This window comes from Podarcis melisellensis (assembly GCF_964234715.1).
Source record: "Podarcis melisellensis genome assembly, chromosome: 16".
NCBI lineage: Eukaryota > Metazoa > Chordata > Lepidosauria > Squamata > Lacertidae > Podarcis > Podarcis melisellensis.
This window is the reverse complement of record NC_138533.1, coordinates 23,437,879-23,454,424: the sequence shown is the minus strand read 5'-3', so window position 1 is coordinate 23,454,424 and position 16,546 is coordinate 23,437,879. Positions and strand designations below refer to the sequence as shown.

Genomic DNA, 16,546 nt, shown 5'->3' with positions numbered 1-16,546 from the left:
AAGCACAGTGGTTCAAACAAAAGAGAGAGAGAAAAAACCAGATCTCAGGGAGAAAACAGCGCTGTAAATTTAGTCCACAACTCTTTACCTTGTTTGCCTGCTCACCTACATATTCTCAAGTTAGTTACTTGTGGCTTAAGGGGAAATGGTTGGGCGGGGAGGAAATCCAGGAAAACTTGACTGCCTGTTCATTTCAATGTGATTCTTACTTATTGCAGCAACCGAACCAAGTGAGTGTCCATCCACACACATCCAATTAATGGAAGCAGCAGGAAGATCTAGCGACCACTTGGAAGTACTGTGACAATGACCTAAAGCACTCCAACGCTACTTGGCTTCCTCCCCCCAGAAAGAATCCTGGGAACTGTAGTTTGTTCAGGTTGATGAGAGCTCCCACAGAGCTACAATCTCTAGCAAATGACAGAGGTGAGATGTGCACCAGGAACTTCCCTGCCTCTATATTCTTTACACCACTGAACACGTTACATCACAACAGGCCAGGGCTGGGAAGAGCATCTGCTTTGCAGGCAGGTTCAACCCCTGGCATCTCCAGGTAGGGCTGGGGGAAAGACCCCACCTAAAACTCTGGACAGCCACTGCCAGTCAGTGTTGGCAATACTGAGCTAGTTGGACCAAAGGTCTGACCAATAAGGCAGCTTCCTGTTTTCCTATATCACCAAGGGTGTGCTTGATAGACAACTGCATGGCACCAATCATAGCTCAGCTGAGTGTACCAAAAAAAGAGAGGACATCCTTATGTTCCAGTTCATGGATTGTATCTTACGTGCTGTGATCCCTGCATTGCAGGGGGTTAGATGACCTTTGGAGTCCCTTCTCAACCCTGCAATTCTGCGTGTGCACTTAATAGTCAATAGTGTTTCCCCCCTAAAACACACACATACACTATGTGTGCAGTTAACCCTTTAAAGGGATAGTAAATTGCCAAGTACTATTGGACTCCCATCAGACTAGGCCAGAATGGCCAATGGTCAGGGACCATGGGAGCTGTAATCCAGTGAAATCTATAGGGCCTAGATCCTCCTCCACAAAATGCTGCCACAGCGCTAATGCACATTACACAACCTTCCATGTTTTAAAAAGAAGCAGAGCCCCTCACCCAAAAACATGTCAGAGGTTGAGGAGGGAGCATATTGACCTTTGTGCTGTAAGACCAGAAAAACACACTAGCTTGCTGGTCATTTGTTGCCCAACTGACCAAGCCAGACCATTCCCAGCAACTAAGATATTTCTAGGGAAAAGAAAACAAGACTCAAGCCTTGACTGGAGACTGGTAATATCTTCCAAAATCATGAAACCCATTTTCTCTTAATCAAATGCACTTTGTGCATGCTCAGGGATCACTGGCTTGTAGTATTTTTTTAAAAAGAAGCACAAGCCAGTGATTGGTAACAGATGCAGTGGCTGGACGCACTTTTTCCCCTCCAAAAATGAAGGGGAAATGTGTGTGTGTCTTATGGAGCGAATGCAGAGGGGAGGCAGGCAGGAAAAGCCCCCAAAATCTGCACACAAGCTCCGCGTGGCTCCTGCAGGCTTTTCCTCAGGAGGGAGAAGGGACTGAAGCGGCCAGTCAGTCCCTTCTCCCTCCTCGTATAAAAGCCCACAGGAGCTGCACATTCCTTAATGGGTGCGCAGCTCCTGTGGGCTTTTGCGGGAGGTGGGGGTATTGCTATAGCTGCGCACAGCCTCTCCCTGCCGGAGAGGTTGCGTGGGGCTAAAGAAGCCATGACAGCGAGTCGGAAGCATCCCGCTTTGCTGAAGGGGCGCTGGGCAGAGAGGGGGAGATTTATTTTTTCTTGTTCTCCCCCTCTAAAACAAGGTGCGTCCTATGGTCAGGTGCGTCCTACAGAGCGAAAAATACGGTACACTCCCCGCCCCCCCAAATCTTAATATTGTAAAGCTCACAGAAACATACACACAAACAAGAGGTAGGACAATCGACCCATGACTATTAAAAGGCTTTCACGGGTGTCGGGGGGGGGGAGTTTAAGACCTGACCCGAACTGTGAGGGCATGGGGCGGAGCAAAGAGTTGTGTGATGGGGCTCTCCAGACATCACTTAGGAAGTGGGGACCCCCCTCGGCAGGGCAGCCAATCTCCTATTCTCCTCCTTTCCCATAAGGAGGTCGGCTCCCCACCTCCATGCACAAACACGGGCACAGCTTCTTTTACAGCCCCTTCCCCATTGAGGGGCAGGCCAGGCTTCCCACTGCCCCCTCCCCATAGACATAATACAGGCAGGCAAGTAAAAATCTATCCCTGTTGCCCCCAATGCATAGAGACAAGCAATTTTTTTTGGGGGGGGGTGTCTCTTACAGTCCCCTCCTCAAGGGCAGATGGACAGGCAGGGTCTCCTATTGCCCCCCTCCCCATAAGCAGGCAGGCCACCAGGCAGGTGGCAGCAGCAGGGGAGTAATCTCCTATATTCCTTAATCTCCAAGAACAGACTGAGAGGGCGGCGGCAGCGGGGAGGGAGGTGTTTCTTACAGACCCCTCCAAGGGGTAGACAGCAAGCAAGGAGGAAGGTCTCCTAATAGCCCCTCTCCCCATAAGCAGGCAGACGGGGGGGGGGGAGGAATCTCCTCTAGCCTGAAGATTATGTACGGATAGGTAAGAGAGGCAGGCAGACGGACCCCCCTCCTCAAGGGCAGACGGACAGGTCTCCTACTGCCCCATCCCACCCCCCCTAAGCGGACAGGCCGATGGGTGGGGAGTGGATATCCCCTATTGCCCCCCAGGCAGGCAGTCTGTCACGGGCCCCCAAGGGAGGGCAGAGAGAGAGAGAGAGCTTCTTACAACCTGCCCACCCCATAGCTGAGCAAGCCGGCCGGGTCTCCTACACGACCCCATAAGCAGGCGAGGTGGGGTAGAGATATCTGCCCTCCAAGTACAGGCAAACAAAGGGGGGGGGGTCTTTCATAGACTCCCCTCCCCAAAGGGCGGGCAAAGCGAGCTCCATATAGCCCTCCCTGCCCCATAAGCTAGGTGAGCAAGCTGTCAGGGTCTCCCATGACCCTCCTCCCCACAAGCAGTGGGGGCAAAGGGGCTCTGACCCCCCCTCCCCTAGAGCACGCAAGCATTTAACCCTTCAGGGGTAGTGGGGTCACTCGGGGCTCGTCGAGCAGGCAGCCCCGGCGGGCCCTTCCCTGCCTACCTCCGGGGCCGCTGGCGCTGAGCTCCTCTCCGGCTGCAGCCGCTTCGCCCTCTCTTGGCTCTGGCCCCAGCGGAAGTGACGGCGGGAGGAGGAGCAGCCGTGGATGGCGGGGGGGGGGGGGGCCAAGAAAACGCCACGCAGAAGCGCTGCCGGGGCGGGAGGAGGGACGGACCGGAAGGAGGGCGGGGGAAGAGAAAAAGAGAGGCGCCGGCTTCATTCGCCCGGGCTCTCGGATTTTGGCCTGCTGAGGGTTCTTTTGGTTAGCGAGAGGTTCTTTCTCTCCCTCTTTCCTTCCTTCCCCGCACAAGGCGGCAGGCATAACGGGCAAGGGCAGGGCCCTGCCCCGAAGAGCCTGCAATAATGGTTATTAAGATAATAATAATAAAAATAAAAATAAAGGTTTTACACCTGGCTGCCAGCCCACACTGTCCTTCCAGAGGACTACAGTGGTACCTCAGGTTACATACGCTAACCCAGAAATATTACCTCGGGTTAAGAACTTTGCTTCAGGATGAGAACAGAAATCATGCTCCGGTGGCGCAGCGGCAGTGAGAGGCCCCATTAGCTAAAGTGGTGCTTCAGGTTAAGAACAGTTTCAGGTTAAGAACGGACCTCCAGAATGAATTAAGTACTTAACCCGAGGTACCACTGCAGTAGTGTTATAAGAAAAACAACCTCTTAATTCCCTTACAGGGGTGCCCAAACTTTATTCCATCAGGCATTTTAAGTTAATGTTCAGGTTTCTGGTTTTGTGGTTAATTTTTATAGTTTTATTCTCTATGTGGTTTATCTTTATGCAAACTGCTTAGATCTGCTAATGATTAAGTAGCATAAAAATGCGATGAATGAATGAATGTGTCTGCAGCTGCTCCTTCATTCTTGTGAATAAACCAGCCCTTAAAGAAGAGGAGGCTTGGCAGTGGAGAGGACTGTCCACTTCGTGTAGCTGTTTCTTGCTCTGCTCTGTTTCCCATTTCCCATTTGGGATAGAAAACTCAAGATGGTGGGCAACTCAGCATCGCTACTGTTTTAACAGGGAGTCCATAAGTGACTGTTGAGGCCAATTCTGGACCCACACGTTCTTCCACAGTGGGGACATAAGTTTCTGGACAGGAGTTGACCACGGTGAGGGTTTGCCAAGTGTGCCTTCCTCTTAGCGCATTTCTCCCTTTTCATTCTGAATTTGAGCATCCTCAAAGCCCATGGCATCTTTGGTAAAGGCTGTTCTCCAACTGGAGCGCTTGCACTTCAGTGTTTCCCAGCTGTCGGTGTTTATACTACATTTTTAAAGATTTGCCTTGAGAGAGTCTTTAGACCTCTTTTGTTGACCACCAGCATTACGCTTTCCATTTTTAAGTTTGGAATAGAGTAGTTGCTTTGGAAGACGATAATCAGGCATCCAAATAACATGACCAGTCCAACAAAGTTGATGTTGAAGAATCATCGCTTCAACACTGGTGATCCTTGCTTCTTCCAGTACACTGGCATTAGTTCGTCTGTCTTCCCAAGAGTAGCAATGGCCCGCTCCTTCCTGAATTTGTCCAATTCTCTTTTAAAGCCATCCAAGTTGGTGGCGATCATGGCCGCCTGTGGGAGCAAGGTTCGCAGTCTAATTATGTGCACCGCCTCACTATATGCACATCATTGGCTCTGGCTACCACCTACTGCTCGTCTGTCCCCCCAATTTCTGGTCCACCAGTCCTAAATGGCACCAGCCACCACTGCTTACAGCCACCCCCCAAATGCAACACACACAGTGCACCCTTCTAGGACATACCCTGAATATATCTTTTGTGAAAGGTCTTGCCCCTACTGTAATGAATCTTGGACCTGTGAAAACTCTCACCCAGCTAGCAAGCTGGCAATGGACCACAGGAGGCTTTCCATAAGCCAATTCTGGACATAATGCAATTGGCAGCTTCATCGCCATGGAAGCAATTATGAGATAAAGAGCCAAAGCGAGCAATTTCTGTGGCTATTCACAGATGGACCTGTGTGTCGTAGCCATGTGTGTCCTTCCAAGTGCACATTTTGAACCCTTCAGACTGTTTCGGAGCCAGGACAATGAGCCCTTTGGAATGATACAGAAACAATGTTTAGATTTAGCTCCCTCTAGTGACAAGAGTATATTTGTTTCTATACAGTCATACCTTCGAGTTAAAGAAGCTTCAGGTTGCGCTTTTTCAGGTTACGGATGCGCCAAAACCTGGAAGTACCGGAAAGGGTTACTTCCAAGTTTTGGCTATTGCGCATGCGCAGAAGTGCTAAATTGTGTTTTGCGCAGAAGCGCCAAATTGCACAGACGCCGGGTTGCAGGGTGTGAACGCTGCGGGTTGCGAACGTGCCTCCCGCAAGGATCACGTTCACAACCTGAGCGTTCACTGTACCTAGAAGAAAAAGCATGGGTGGTATGTATTTTTGTATTTTTAGTATTGTAAACTTTTCTGCAACCTTCGGATGAAGGGTAGTATACAAATTGAAGAAGAAGAAGAAGAAGAAGAAGAAGAAGAAGAAGAAGAAGAAGAAGAAGAAGAAGAAGAAGACGACGACAAGATACTGGTTTGGGTTTCAAATAGATAAAACCTTTATTGATGAATGCTTAAAAGATCTGGAGCTGACTAAAACCACTAACTGCTAAACTTCCTCCCACTGAAATAGGGAGGTTGCAGGTATTAATCTGAAATGACACTGGAGCATTTTCTCAGCTCTTTTGGGCCTACTCCCTTAGCAAAGGGAAGCAAGGGGGAGGCTCCTGCTCCTAGCTAAAACTTAAGAGTGTGCAAAGGATACCTGCCCACCTTAGCAACCTTTCAGCCACACAGCTTTGGAGGGGAAAGTCAGACAGGCCTCAAGAGAAACTTGAGAAAGAAGGTTCTTTTTATCATATATGTGGTGTTGTAGTAAGGTTAAAGTTTACTGGGAAATGATATACAGTATTAGGAATTAAAAAGGATGTTTAAAATAACATTTGTAAAAAACAACAACCCAGAATCTTTCCTTTTGGGAATTATAGGGGCAGAACTACCCAAACTGTATAGAAATTTATTCATGTATGCGACTACAGCGGCAAGAATGTTATTTGTTCAAAAACAGAAAGAAGAAGAAGTCCCACCAAAAGAAGAATGGATACAAAAACTTTGCAGAAATGGCGAAACTTCCCGGAAATCAAGATAACAAACTTTTAATAAAAGAATGGAAATGATTTATTGCATATCTGCAAACAAACTGTAAACAGATAAGAACTTTGGCAGGATTATTGTAATAACCTGCAGTTTTATAAAAGTATACATTTAAAGTAGATGAATAAATGCTTAAGTTAATTTGTAATATGTAGAAAATATCAAAAATAAATTTAAGGAAACTGCAGAAAGAGGGGGAAGGAAGCTGAGTTTCGAAATGTTAAAACCATTGTAAATTATATATATACAGTATATTTTAAAAAGAGAAACTCTTGTCCACTCTATTATAAAAGGTAAAGGGTAAAGGGACCCCTGACCATTAGGTCCAGTCGTGGCCGACTCTGGGGTTGTGGCGCTCATCTCGCTTTATTGGCCGAGGGAGCCGGCGTACAGCTTCTGGGTCATGTGGCCAGCATGACTAAGCCGCTTCTGGCGAACCAGAGCAGCGCATGGAAACGCCGTTTACCTTCCCGCCAGAGCGGTACCTATTTATCTACTTGCACTTTGACGTGCTTTCAAACTGCTAGGTTGGCAGGAGCAGGGACCGAGCAACGGAAACTCACCCCGTTGCGGGGATTCGAACCACCAACCTTCTGATCTGCAAGTCCTAGGCTCTGTGGTTTAACCCACAGCGCCACCCGCATCACTCTATTATCCCATCCCCCAAACCTCACAACCATGATGGGCAGAACTTTGAAAGCATCCACTGTGTTCTTCTTAATTCCACCCCACCTGCCTCTACCGTTCATTTAAGAACCTGCCTACCTGAATCTCTCTGGCCCCAGCCGGAAAGAAAACACTCAGGCCCCAGACCGATATGGACCTTTTAAGCGGGAGAGGAGGAATTCCTACGAGGCCCCAAAATATTGGCGATGGGAAACACTGTACTGATCGGAGACCTTTACTTCCGACGGCCAACACAAACCTCCGCTGCCTACCCTGGGGCTGCCTCGCTTTTGCTGCTGGTAACTGGGGGAGCCGGGCTGCTCCGCCCACGCGGCCGCCCGCTCAATAAATGAATGAAAAAGCGCATCAATGAACGCGCAGCCAGCAGCAAGCGCCGAAGGAACGAATGAATGAAAGCGCAGCAACGAGAGCGCCCAGTCAATCAACGAAGGCGCGGCGCCAAAGGCGACAGCAAAAGCCTATCCCTCGGCGGAACAAAAACGCGAGTGGGAGGAAAAAAGGAAACGGGAGGGCAGGGTCTGCCCTTTAGGAAGCGGTTCTCCAAACTCCCTCGATACTTCTTCTAACTGCACTTTTTCTGCTGGGATTGGGAAAGGATTGGACCTTATAAGAACAGGATGCTGGACTAGGTGGACCTCTGGCCTGATCCAGAAAAGCTCTTCTGATGTTCTTGGACAAGACATCCATTTATAAAGTAGGCTGTCCTCTGAAAAAAACTGGAACCCCTGGTCACTCAGAGATCAGAGCTCTGGACGATAAAATCAGGATAGTAAACTGGAAGAACTGGAAGAACTTGTGGACATCTGATTAAGCTGAATGTTGGTTAGGCTATGGAACTCTCTGCCACAGGAAGCAGTGATGGCCACCAACCTGGATGGCTTTAAAAGAGGAGGAAACAAATTCATGGAGGGGTGGGCTGTCAATGGTTACTGGCCATGAGAGCTGCCCACAGTTGGAGGCAGCAATGCTTCTGAATACCAGATGCTGGAAGCCAGAGGAGGGGAGAGGGCTCTTGCTCCCTAGTTCTGCTTGAGGGTTTCCCCATGGGGGCATCTGGTTGGCCACTGTGACAGCAGAATGCTGGACTAGATCATGGGTAGGCAAACTAAGGCCTGGGGGCCAGATCCGGCCCAATTGCCTTCTAAATCTGGCCCGCGGACGGTCTGGGAATCAGCGTGTTTTTACATGAGTAGAATGTGTCCTTTTATTTAAAATGCATCTCTGGGTTATTTATGGGGCATAGGAATCCGTTCATTTCCCCCAAAAAAATATAGTCCGCCCCCCCCACAAGGTCTGAGGGACAGTGAACTGGCCCCCTGCCGAAAAGGTTTGCTGACCCCTGGACTAGATGATGGTCTGATCCAGCAAACTCTTCTTACAATGTGGATCCACCTTATGCTACCTCAGCTCACCTAGGCTCTCTTGAAATTTCAGCGAATTCTACAGAAAAACAGTGTGCTCAGTCTAAAGATCTCCCCCCCCCCATTAATGGTTTGCAAACTCCCCTGAAGTAGCTGAACCCATATTTTATTTTCTTGCTTGGAATATGGGGGGCTTCCTCCATGGGCCAAGCTTCCTACGAACGTACTGCCGTGTCAATATCCATGCACAATTCACCCATAAAAGTAAGGTAGGCTAACTCATTGTTGAATTGTCTGCAATAAGCTCTCCTGCCTGCTGAGACAGGAAGCTGCAGACAATTGCTGGCGAGATCCCAAGAGCTATGCAACAAATTTTTGCAAATGCAGCAATCCCCCCTTAGTGTGTGGCAGGTTTCCAGGGGGAAAGGCAGTAGACCTTTTCTTTTTTGTCTCCTGAGATCTTTGGAAGAGTGCTGGTAATAGGAGGGTGCCCCATCACCAAGTATATAGATAAGCCCTTCTGCAAGCATAAAATAGTTTTCTGGTGGTTCTAGGCAGCGGCTTGCGAAGACTGCAGAGCTGGATTTTACAAGGCCATTAAAAACTCTGCCTAGCGACTGCCTCTGCTGTTGTTTGGGAAAGGGAGCAGACAGCATTCCCTGTTCAATGCTAGATGCATCAACTGCAGGAATTATCTTACGTTCTTCAGCATAATTTCCAGAAATGTACATAGGCTTATTCTGAGCCCAGTATTGTATACACTGGCTGGCAGACCCACCTGGAGATGCTGGTGATTGATACACTGATTTATGGCTTTTCCCTTGAGGAAATGTGAGCATAGCAATGTGTCTTGTACAGAGTCAGACCATTAGTCCACCTACCACATGCAAAGCAGATGCTCAGCATCTGGACTATGATCCCTTTTTTTAAAATGTTAAGATTCTAGTCCTTATGGTTCTAAAGAAGGGACTGAATGAAACAGACACACAGGACTATCTTGTACTGAGTCAGAGCACTGGTCCATCTAGCTCAGCATTGTCAACATTGACTGGCAGCGGCTCTCCGGGGTTTCAGGCAGGGGTATCTCCCAGGCCCACCTGGAGATGCCGGGCGTTGAGCCTGGGGGCTTCTGCATGCAGAGTAGATGCTCTGCCACTGAGATTCTATGCAACATAGAAAATGTAATGTCAGAGAGAATTTTTAGTTCATGAGGCTGTATGAGTTGAGACAAGATTACAGCATGGGTGTGGGAAGAGGCCCATGCTATAAGTTTGTAATGCGCCCTCCCAACAATGTGTGGGTCCTGTCCACATGACAGACCCTTTCAATATCTGTTGACTGCTATCATCCTTCCCATTAACCTCCTTCTCCTCCATGACTTTGTTGAATCCTCTTTTAAAGCCGCCAAAATTGGTGGCCGTCCAAACATCTTGTAGAAACGAGTTCCATAATTTAACTGTGCTTTGCTGTTCCTCTGATGGTGCCTTCAATCTTCACAAAAGGAATTTTGCATGTCACCTGGAACGAAGAACAAAAACTGGTGGTCTGCACATATGTGTGTGTGTGTGTGTGTGTGTATGTATAAAGCTGAGAGAGAGAGACTTTGATGTTTGCTCACCTGGACCACAGGGATGCGGGTGGCACTATGGGTTAAACCACAGAGCCTAGGGCTTGCCGATCAGAAGGTCGGCGGTTCGAATCCCCGTGATGGGGTGAGCTCCTGTTGTTCGGTCTCTGCTTCTGCCAACCTAGCAGTTCGAAAGCATGTCAAAGTGCAAGTAGATAAATAGGTACTGCTCTGGTGGGAAGGTAAACGGCGTTTCCGTGCGCTGCTCTGGTTCGCCAGAAGCGGCTTAGTCATGCTGGCCACATGACCCAGAAGCTGTACGCCGGCTCTCTCAGCCAATAAAGCAAGATGAGCGCTGCAACCCCAGAGTCGGCCACGGCTGGATCTAAAGGTCAGGGGTCCCTTTACCTTTACACCTGGACCACACACCTATTTCAGCATCCTCTCCTCGCAGTGGCCAGCCTAGGGGAAGCCTGCAAGGACTTCCACTCTGTTTATCATCATGCCACCCCCAGTGCAGCTTGATGCATGTATCAAAGAAGAAGCACAAGCAGGCAAAAAAAAGGAACTAGAGATCTATTCCCCAAAGCTACCCACTCAGCAGCCAGAAAGAGCCACTAGGGCTGTTTCCAAAGGGCACTTTCCAAAGGATGCTGGTTCTAAGTGTACAAGGATCCAAAGGCAGCTGCAGTCGACGTGCAATATGTAGTAAAATGAGGCGAGAGGGAGAGGAATTTAGGACTGGCCTAGAAGTTATTTTTATAAAGAAAAAATAAAATAATGCACATGGATGGGGCTGAATCTAGGGACACCCCTCCCTCCATTCTTAACCACAAAATTGTGCCCCAGTTAACATCCAAGATTGGTTGTGGGATCTCAGTGCCAAAGTTAAGCCACATCCTGCCAGCATTTACTGGTAGATGGAGTTGGGGAAGAGCTGTAGCCCAGCGCTGTAGCTTCTAGTTTGCACACAGCGGGTTCCAGGTTCAAATCCCTGGCATCTCTAGGTCTGTCAGGGCAAGGTTTCTTGTCTGAAAACCTGGCAGGACAAATCGGAGACTGCTGGGAGCTGTAGCCCGAAGCATCTGGAGGGGCACCCGGTTGGAGAAGGCTGGAATGTGTCTACTGCAATACTATGCCTAGGTGTGATCTGGTTACATCAGCTAAGCAGGTTCAAGCCAGGACAGTCAGATGCAGGAGTCTTCAGGGAAAAGCCCTGAGGATACAGAGATGTGATGCTGTTGCATCTCTGGACCAGGAGATGGTGCTCCTTTCCCTCAGTGACAAACCTGTCCAGAATAGGGAGAGATGGAAGATGAAGGATGAGGCTGCCTTCCTGTGGGGGAGGGTTTTTTTGCATAAATATACATGATTATAACCTGATCTTGTCTGAGAGGCTGAGTTAGGGAACCATGGATGCAAATGCTGCAATTAGATGACAAACATAAGTCACTGCATTCCAATCCAGTTATCAGAATTGCACGACATCTCCCATTTCCCCTGTCTGCCCTTAAGTTGCAGACATGGGAATCTACGTTATATTCAATGGGCTGAGAGAAGTGGGTGTTGTACCACTGCTGAACCTGAACTGCGCCTGGAAGGGAGACTATCTTAGTAGCCATGCAAAGATCAGAGGCTTCTGTGCACATGACTCTGGGTTCAACCTGGGACTTTCTGCACAGAAAGCAGATACTCTGCCTCTGAGCTATGGCCTTTCCCCTTATAACGTTAAAATCCTAGTCCCCATTGTACTCAATGAAGGGCTGGATTCAATAGGAGTCTAGGGGGCTGCCTTATACCAAATCAGTCCATTGAGCCATCTAGCTCATTATTGTCTACACTGACTGGCAGCATGGCTCTCTGGAGCTTGAGGCAGTTTTCCCCAACACTACCTGGGATTGAACCTGCCTCCTAAGCAGATGCTCTATACCTCTGAGCTGTGGCTGTTCCCCTTATAGTCCTGATAGTCTAAAATTGCTTCTCATGCAGGTAGCTGCTCGCCCAAGCCGTTAGCATGCCAGTCCTGCCTCTAAAGTCTCTGCAAGCAAACTGGGTGTCCCAAAAGCCAGGGTGCCACCTATTGCTGCTCAGTGCTAATGATTCAGCACTCTGGCTCTTGAAGGAGATGCAGAGAGCAATGCAGGGTGTGTGTGTGTGTGTGTGTGCCACTCCTGCAGCCCAAACACCCAAGCCCTCCAGATGCAGATGAGGCTGGGGGTGATGGCAGGGCTGGGGGGGGGGTGGGAGAGAGAGAGAAAGAGAGAGAGGCTTGATGGACCTTTAAGATCACCTTTCCTCTGGAGCAGTTCCAGACGCCAAGGCTGTTAAAAGCCACAAAGCGGTTTTGCATGGATGGTGAGAGGCAGGAAAGAGCGAAGGAGGAGCTGGCCGGCGGGTTTGAGGTCAGAAGGCGAGGTGGGGAGGGGCGGGGGGTTGGCAGGGAGAGAGAGAGAGACCCCAGGAGGAAATGTTGTGCTAGGTCAGAAGAGACATTTCTGCACTGTGTTGGTCTCCAGAGCGTCCTGGAGTGAAAATGGCTGTGTGTCGGATAGAGAGATGTTTTGCTGCAGTGCTACAATTTGTTAGTTATGCCCAGTGTGCTGAGAAGCTCCTTAAATATGCTGTTTGAGCCGGATGCTGTGACCAGAGCAGTGCTTTCAGCAGCAGCTTGGCCAGACTACATATCACAGGTAGACAATTTGGTGTTCTCCGGCTGCTGGAAACCAAAAGGAGGGGGAGAGTAGCTGTTGTGCTCAGATTATGCTTGCGGGCTTCTCACAGACGTCTGGTTGGCTGCTGTGAGAACAGAGATCCTGGACTAGATGATCCAATGGTCTGATCCAGCCGGGCTCACCCGATGTTCTACCTATGCTGTGGACTACAATTCCCATCAGCCCCATCCAGCCAACAGCTGGGAGCAATAGCCTTTTGCCCCCAGGCTGAAAACTGAAAAGGCCTGACACACAAGGAAAAAGGCATGAGGAGGGCAGAGGAGAAAAGCAAGCTCAGGCACTGGTCCTTCAATGTGCAGCTTTTTGCAGCAACCAGCTGGGATGGAAACCGTTCAGGAGGCCTTGAGGAAGGTCTGCTGTTAGGTGACAGTTGGGGAGATTCAAAAGCAGCTAGCTTTTCAGCAGAAGTGACAGAATTGCCCTGCCTTCCTCTTGTGTCTGCAGTCTGATATGGGAGGAGGGCATGGCTACAATTACTGAGAGGCACGGTAAAGACACTCTGCATATTTTTAGTAACACTATTTTTAATTTTACTTCCTGCCTTCTAAATCTGAGTCCTGACACTGAAAAGCTGAGCTGGGGGTCAAATTAAGGCACACGACTGACATGACATATGGAAAGCAAGGTGAGACCTTCAGCTGGACTCACCTTTGGTACCACAGAGAGCAGGTGTGGGGAACCTCTGGCCGGTGGGCCAATGGCCTCCCCAGCCTTCTCTATCTGGAAGGTCACATCCCTCACCTTTGAGGAACTGGCTGTGGGTTATATTATTTGTTAATAGGGAGATAGGAAGCAGCCTCTGTCCTGACTGGCTGCATCTCCCCAGGCCTTTCGCAGCCCCAGCTGGAGATGTTGGGGATCGAACCCAGGGCATTCTGCATGCAAAGCAGATGCTCTACCACTGAGCTACAGCTCTTCGCTATAGTGATTCTAGAACCACTGGTCCATTTAGGTCAGTACTGTCTGCACTGACTTGCAGGGTCTCAAGACGGAGCCTTTCCCAGACCTTCCTGGAGAAGCCGGGGATCGAACCTGCGACCTTCTGCATGCAAAACAGATGTTCTAGCCACTGCGCTACAATCCTTCCCCTTCTGCCTGACTGCCCTGGAACATTTGATCACATCTGACTCTGGTTTATATATTTCAAACATGTACAGTAATATCCATCGATATGTCTTTATATCATTGGCATTGCCTTACTCGTAATTGATTTAAAATGGTATAATGTTAGCCTCATCGATATGATTTTTCTTTATTTGGAATGTCATATTATATTTTGAAATGAATTTGTATTGGACATATTATAGAGATGTTTGGGTTTATAAACTGGATTATTATTATTATTATTATTACTTTCAGCCAGACATTTAAAAATAATGGGGAATATGAAGAAGGGTCATAGCTCAGTAGCAGAGTATCTGCTTTGCATGCAGAATGGCCTGGTTCAATCCTTTACATCTCCAGATAGGACTAGGAGATGCCTGGAAATCCTGGAGAGCTGCTGCCAGTCAGTGTAGACAATACTGACCTGTATGGACCAATGTTCTGATTCAGTATAAGGCAGCTTCCTATGTTCCCGTTTCTTTGCTGCTTAGTACACTTTGGGTTTTATTTAGCCATTATTTTAATCATTGCATTGAGCTTAATTATTGTTGTTTCATTGATTCACCATCGTAGCCACATTTAAGTTGCTGCAGTTTCATTGCAGTGTTGGACGAGTCAGTGGGGGAAGTTTGCCATTTAAAAATCCTTACTGGTTATCCCATTTGAAAAGCTTATTCAGACCCCAATGACTTTGCAGAAGGAGATTAGCTTATCTGGATACAGAACAATTTACTGTAGCCCCAGCTGGTTTTTAAGTCACGCCAATCAGCCTCAACCCGGAGAAATGCCCCCGATGCAATTTGCAGAAATATGGATTCGTGGAATCTCCAGCCCTGGCATTTGCAGGGGCACGGACGGCCACTCTCCCAGGACACAATTCAATTTGCACCTGAGTCCAAAGCCAGCATCACTTTTCACAGCAGAGTGTCTCAGCTATTTTAGGCTGCAGATCAAAGGCAGACAAAAAGGAGGCATTAGACAAACTCACAGGAGAATCCTACCCCAAATGGCCTCGGTACTGTCTACCTGAAGGAGCGTCTCCACCCCCATTGTTCTGCCCGAACACGGAGGTCCAGTGCCGAGGGCCTGCTGGCCGTTTCCTCGCTGCGAGAAGCCAAGTTACAGGGAACCAGGCAGAGGGCCTTCTTGGTGGTGGCACCCGCCCTGTGGAACACCCTCCAACCAGATGTAAAGGCAGTAAGCAACTATTTTACTTTTAAAAGACAACTGAAGGTGGCCCCTGTTTAGGGAAGTTTTTAATGTTTGATGCTGTATTGTGTTTTTGATATTAGGTTGGAGGCTGCCCAGAGTGGCTGGGGAAGCCCAGCCAGATGGGCGGGGTATAAATAATATCTTCTTCTTCTTCTTCTTCTTCTTCTTCTTCTTCTTCTTCTTCTTCTTCTTCTTCTTCTTCTTCTTCTTCTTCTTCTTCCTCTTCTTCTTCTTCTTCTTCTTCTTCTTCCAGTGGTGCCTCGGGTTACATACGCTTCAGGTTACAGACTCCGCTAACCCAGAAATAGTACCTTGGGTTAAGAACTTTGCTTCAGGATGAGAACAGAAATCGTGCTCCAGCGGCGCAGCAGCAGCGGCAGGCCCCATTAGCTAAAGTGGTGCTTCAGGTTAAGAACAGTTTCAGGTTAAGTACGGACCTCTGGAATGAATTAAGTACTTACCCGAGGTACCACTGTATTATTATTATTGTTATTATTATTATTATTACTACTACTACTACTACCAATGGTGACTAGCCCTTGGAGGCTGGTCCATCAGTGTGAATGGAGGCACTGCTGCACCAACCTCATCAAGAGACTCACAGGACTTGACATACCTTAGACACATGGACTCTTAGGAGCCAAGGAGAGGAGCTGCCTGTCCCTGGCTGGCACCTTTTTCAGTGGCTGAGTGATGCAATCTTGGAGTCCTGGCACAACCCTTCCCTGTGACACCGTGCCAGTTGACTGGGGACATCTTGCAGGTTTGGGACTCCAAGCAGCCCTCCATCTTTTTCCCATCCTGCCTGACAACAGCAAACTTGAGAGAAGGCACTGCAGGGGAGGAAGGTGGGGGGAGGGGAGGGGGGACGACAACATTTTGCATCAGCAGCAACAAAAGGGATCCCTGAAGCCTGCGAGATGCACAATTGCCGTTTGTCCTGAGATGATCCGGGAGAGCAGAAGAGGAGCCGATTTTGCTCAGGAGCAGAGAAAGGAGAGAATATCTGTAGCAAGGCAGGTCCACAACAGCAGGGGCCTAAGGAGGGAAGAGGATGTGAGATATTGTTAGGACAAAGGTGTTATGACACACTCTTATTGCGAGAGAGCAGCTCTCCTGTAGCAGTTAGCATCTAGGGTTAGCATTCTCCACTTTAAGCATGGCTTCCACTGAGCGCCCCTCCAGAAGTCCTTTTTATTCTGCGTTCAGGATGGTCTGTGCTGAGGATGCTCTTGGAGTGAACCCGCTTTCAAAAAGAAAGAACCTTTTCACACAGCACAAACTATGGAACTTGCTCCCGCAGGAGGCATTGATGGCCACCAATGGCTTTAAAAGAGGAATGGACAAATTTATGGAGGAGAAGGTTAGGATGGCTATGCTCTGACTCCAAAGTCAGCAGTAGCAATGCTTCTGAATATTGTTCCAGTTACAGATAGGTAGCCATGTTGGTCTGCCATAGTCAAAACAAAACAAAAATCCTTCCAGTAGCACCTTAAAGACCAACTAAGTTAGTTCTTGGAATTTTTTTTTTG

At 48.6% G+C, this 16,546-nt stretch overlaps 1 protein-coding gene across 2 annotated transcripts in view; it reads right to left on the bottom strand.

Moving 5' to 3' along the window:
- Positions 1 to 3,264, bottom strand: part of AP1B1 (adaptor related protein complex 1 subunit beta 1) — a 51,280-nt gene extending 48,016 nt beyond the window's left edge. For both annotated transcript variants that reach the window (XM_081892282.1, XM_081892283.1), the window contains exon 1: positions 3,173 to 3,264. The gene's annotated coding sequence lies outside the window, so the exon portion shown is untranslated. The remainder of the gene's footprint in view (positions 1 to 3,172) is intronic.
- Between the last annotated feature and the right edge of the window lie 13,282 nt (positions 3,265 to 16,546).